The sequence below is a fragment of the Silurus aristotelis genome, assembly GCF_946808225.1.
Source record: "Silurus aristotelis genome assembly, chromosome: 13".
Lineage (NCBI taxonomy): Eukaryota > Metazoa > Chordata > Actinopteri > Siluriformes > Siluridae > Silurus > Silurus aristotelis.
In genome coordinates, this window is record NC_139586.1 from 18,420,815 (window position 1) to 18,426,375 (window position 5,561).

General features: G+C 38.6%; 1 protein-coding gene across 1 annotated transcript in view; it reads right to left on the reverse strand.

Annotated features, from left to right (window-relative positions):
- The window catches only part of LOC310735980 (uncharacterized protein), a 139,632-nt gene that overhangs the window by 8,585 nt on the left and 125,486 nt on the right, over positions 1–5,561 (reverse strand). The gene's annotated exons all lie outside the window — the stretch shown is intronic.

Below are 5,561 nucleotides of genomic sequence, written 5' to 3' on the forward strand. Positions count from 1 at the left end.
GAGGCCTCTTAGAAATTTGGCAGAAAACTATGAGAAACACTCAAATGGATCGGAGGAAGTAGAAATCCCACACAGTACATTTAGACACGCACACACAAAGTCAGGAAGACTTCCTTGTCTAACCACATACCAAATGCAAAGCAGAAAAATACGTTTTTCATAAGTAGTGTTATCATCTGTGTATATTAAACAAGACAGTCAGAATGTCCTAATAAATTCAATCTGATTGGTACAAATATGAACAAGGAAAGACAATGTAGTTCTTTTTTTTTTCATGCATATGATGTAACACAGTTAAAAACATTAAAAGTTATATCTGACAAATTGAATTCAGCTAATTGTTATGATTTTGCAAAGCCATGTTGAAACAATTACCAAACATATGCTGAAAATATCATGGCCAATGATGGCAGTATGTAAATAATATCATACATGAAATCTTTATACATCTCAAGGTACCTTGATATTGTTTTGATATTTTGTTTTATCACTAGTGTGCATTGTAAATATACTGTGAGTATAGTGTAATTTCAACATCAGCACATCTTGGTTTTTCCCCCACCTATGCAAATGGCATTGGAGCCCTGACCTTTAACCTGACACCACATGTGCCATGTTCTTTTAAGTGCCAACAGTGTCACCATACACCAGTAAAGGACCTGATCTTGGATCACTCCTTATCCGTGGTTCATTGCAAAGAAAATGAGAGTATCAAACCTAGAAACAGAGAAAAATAACTAGCACTCTCTATTTTATGCAATTTCTAAAGTTGTATTTCCCCTGTTTTTCTTGTTCTTGCTGTCTATTAGAAAAGAAATGCTCTCCTACATGGAGGCTGGAACATCTGTTAAGGAGCTGCAAAGTAGCTCAGAGCTGACGCTAGTAAGATACTGCTGGCTTTGAGAGGTTTGCAAAGGTGAAGAATTGGCATCCACAATCATTAAAAAGCTGCTAATCAGTGATAGCATCAGAGGCTTGGGAACAGTCTTAGGTTATTTGAGGTGGCTTCTTTAAGAGCCATCATAACTTGAGGCTTGTGCTTGGACCAGTTACAGGAGTTTGGAGTTGTCAGGGCCATGGGGTAGTATTAGAATCTTGAAGGTTGGTGTCAGCTGCTTAAGTGGCTTCAGAGGTTTGGTTCCATTTTTAAGGGTTTTGGACTGATTCAGGGAGTTTGGGGAAGTAAGAGGTTTTGTTAAAATAATTTACAAATTGCAACTATAAAGTGGAAGCGATTTTATTTTAAGCAATAGCAGCAAATATAGGTTTATGTTAATGGATTGATCATTTGCACACTCAGTATAAATTAGTAAAAACAACAAAAGCATGTATCTTGGATGGCAGGCTAACACAGAAGGTAGTGTTTATGCTTCATATGCCAGGGTCTGGAGGTCTATCATGAGCTGCAGTGTTTTGCCTGTTGTCCCTCTGTCTGCATGCAATTTCTCCACAAAGCAGCACTGGAACTGTGTCAGTATTGAAGGGTTAATACTCACATGGCAATAACCACAATGGTTCTCTAGTGCACACGTGCACGCACACACATACACACACATATGTTTGTAACAATCCTCAGATGGAGGGAGTGCTGAGAGTGCACAGCAGTACAAAAAGGGCGTCGTGGAAAGCACATAGTTTAGCTCTTATGTAACCTGGACCCCTAGTAAGAAAAGGGCTTCTGGAAAATTCTACATTTGAGTCAAATTGTGGCAGATATCGACCATACTATTCAACTTCATCCATGCTTCATTTGTAAACCTGTATCAAAAAGCAATGCCCTCACTGCTGACTATGTATAAGGCTGAAAAGAAAAAAAAGCTGAATACAATCATTGAATAAATACACAATATTGCCATTATTTTTAAGATAAGTTTGTGTATAATGACAGTTAAAGCATGTGTGCACTTGTTTAACATAGTTTTTTTTTGTCTATGTAAGCATATGTGCCCGAGCATGTAGGCTTGTGTGTGTGAGTGTGTGTGTGTGTGTGTGTGTGTGCGCGCGCGTGTGGGCATGCACGCACACTCTTGTCGTGCGTTTGTGATCACAGCTCTGCCACATTGCCATGGCGACGGTACCCTGTATGGGTGAAGTGGGATGGCTCAGTGGCTAATCCTCCGCCTCTTCACGCTGCTCTCCTTTACTCCTCTTTTTCTTCATCCCCCTTTCTTACTCCTCCTCCACTGCTGCTTGACATCCCTTTTTCTCCTGTCCTCGTCCTCCTCTAATTACCTCCTCTCTCTGTCCTCTATCCTCTCTCACTCTCTAAGGGGTTTACTAACAAGAAGGGGGTGAAGATGGGGATGGATAGAAAGACATGCAAAGAGAATAATGACAAGAGATGCATCAAAAGAGAAATATCCATGAAAGGTTGAAAAGGAGGTCTAGAGAGTGAAAGGAAAACCTAATAAGAGAACTATATCCAGTTGGATGGTAAGAAGAGAAATGCAGCAATGTACGAGAGGATGAGATTTTTATTATGTTGCACCTTTGGATCCAAATTGACATAACCTTTACGGGTTCAAGCAGATGAAAGGGAATTTCCACAGAAGTCCTGCCGTGCAGTAAAGTACGGATGAAAAGCAAAGAAAACGTGGGTGTGTGTGAGAGAGAGAGAAATAGAGAGAGAGAGAGAGAGAGAGAGAGAGAGAGAGAGAGAGAGCGTGCAGAAACAGAGACAGAGACTGTCTTTATTTTCCCAATGCTGCACAAGAGCCAAGGGTAAATGAGGCTGAGAGAAGTGCTTTTGTACAATGCAAGAGTGTGTTTCAGAGTGTTCAGAGTGTGTGTGTGTCTAAGAGAGCACACAGGAGGTGAGATGATCTGATTGTGCAGTCAGTGTGAAACATGTTGCAAGAGACGCTCACAGACTAAAAGCCTTTTTTTTTATTCTTCTCCTTACTCGCTCTCAATCTCTCACTTCCTCTTCTTTTCTCTCTCCATTCTCCATCCTTTTCTCTCAGTCTACCGTATCTTTTTTCCTCTCCTGCCTCAGGGAAAATTTTATGCCACTCAAGCTCCTGTCACATTACCATAAATTCCTCCAAATAGCATCCGTCTTTTCACAATTCTTTTCTTCTTCTCATCTTTTTCAACTCTAGTTATTTCAGCATCTTCTTGTTTTGAAACTTTGCAAAAATGTTCTGAATGTGATTTTATCTTTTCTGTAACATTTAGCTGACCTTTCTGCTGCATTTTTAATTCGTAGGATCACTGATGTAATTGTTACCATATGTTGTATGAGCAGCATTTAAGTGGTGTAAGGGTTTTGTTTGTTTTAATGAATATGCAACTTGGTGTGCTTACACATAAATAAAGGGTGGGGTTGAGGCAGCAAGATTAATCAGAGCCCACAATTTACATATCCTTAATGTCACTTTTGTGCAAGTTAATATACCCAAAGTGCGAGTATTACATTTGTGCAAACCTGTTTATGCTATTTAAAGAAAAGTATACCATTCAATAGCATAATAATATTAGTAGTTATAGTAAGAAGAATATTTGCTAATATTACAAAATATTCTTGAAATGGTAAAGTTGGTTTCACATCAAATACAGCATATGCTCACACCTTCAATAACACAATCATTTAAACAGTGTGTGAAAAGGTTTTTGACCAGAACACACTATGTTTTTTAGCTTTGAATCTGTTTTATATTAAACATAATACAGTGTAAGATTTTAGTTTCTGTTCACTGTTCCTGAAATCTTTTCAAATCCAAATCACACCCAAAAACCCCCCAATTTACATATCGTGTCCATCTCGTATTTTGTTCTTTGTAAATCACCTGCAATACGCCCACTATTTGCTCAACGCGTCTCTGCCTGCATACACAAATTAGCACTCATTGTTTGCGGTTTTGTAAATCAGGACCACAGCATTCTGATTGTTACAATGAAACAAAATCGGTAATAAAACATTATTCATTGCTTGTTAATGAGCCAGATAGCTGTAGTCCAAGATTCTTCTAATCATAAAAGGACAATATAGCTAGGTGAAGGAAACTGTATATTACGATTTTATAATTACACAGTCTAAAATAAGATGCGTCCTTAGATGTCTAAATTGCTACTGTTAAAATTATGTTTACGAGTCAAAACGTCTAAAACCTTATAGGATCACATTTTCAGACTGAAGTTTTTATTTTATTTCTTAGAATCAGTCAAATACAATACTTCTAATAATATTCTCTGTTATACACTAGTCTCATTCACACAGTGTGTCAGCAGACTGGATCTATAGTGCAACATTTTTGTGTCAGCACTCTACACAGATCATTTTGTATTTTGCATTAATGATTTTGACTGTCCGTGGCAGGAAAAGGTCAGTTCAGTGGCAGTGAACATCAAATAAATATTTAATAGTATTTTACACAGGTCTGACAAATGCCAATATGGGAAAATTTTCAAATCATGATATGTGACGATGATCACAAGAGACTTGGTAAAAAAATATTTACCAAAACACAATAAAGGCAAATTAAGGAAGAACAGAGAAAACTAATAATAATATTACCTGATGTCCCATAGTGTGTATTCTGACTTTACCTCAGTATTCCCAACATAGACACCATATTCACTGCTTAGAATAAAGCACTTATTGAAAATAAATGAAGGAATGATGATAATTTGTTACTATCAGTAATAATGATTGATATTTATGTCAGAGTTCAAAAATCAATACACTATGAAGGCATTCTTTTAGTATTCGAGCTCTCTGCAATGCTCAGTTGGCATCTTATGTGATATAGTAATAAAAGGAAAAGGAAGACAGATAAGAAGAAAGATTATAGGCAATAAATCAAATGTGTTCTTGTAGACAAAGCAACAAATAAATGTCCAGGATAAGCTTCTTCCAATAAAAACTATTATTGTGACTTGATCTATTTTTAATCTATTTTCTCACAAGCCCCCCCAAGTCAAGAACTGAAAAGACTCAAACAAAAACATTTGACCCATGAACACACACCAGACATGCTTACAGCCCCCCTACTGTAAGGTTCTAAAGAGCTCTTGGTCAGGCTGCAGAGGTTCATTTAGAGGAAATAAGAGCAGGATTGCAAGCTAAAAGTGCACATCGTGCGTTGAGACCACTGTGCACACAATGCATTCTGATGCTTTAAGGTGAACGGAGCATGGAGGAGCAGCTTTGGTTGAGGTGACTTCCTTTCCTCTCTTCTCTCTATCACTTTGTTGTGTAAGACATGGCGTGTGATAGAATGGGAGAAAAAAAAAGACAGGTTTGGTGACTAATGGAGTGAATGCAGGCAGGCAGCCAGGAGTGCAAAAGACACAGCGAGAGAATGAGCCGAAAGATGTCAGATGACCACACGCACACCCTCCCTCGCTTGTTTGCCATGGATGGTAACAAGCCACTCGGACAGTGTGTACTGCTCCCCCCCAGCTCATTGCCTGCCATCCCATGAAACCCCCATGAGAGCACTCATCTGGATGCAGCAGGGGCACAGGGTGGCAGAAGGGGGCAGGGGGCAGGAAAACAGTGTGTACATCTTTAAAAGCAAAAAAAAAAAGAAGAGAGAGCCACATCACATGGTTGTTAT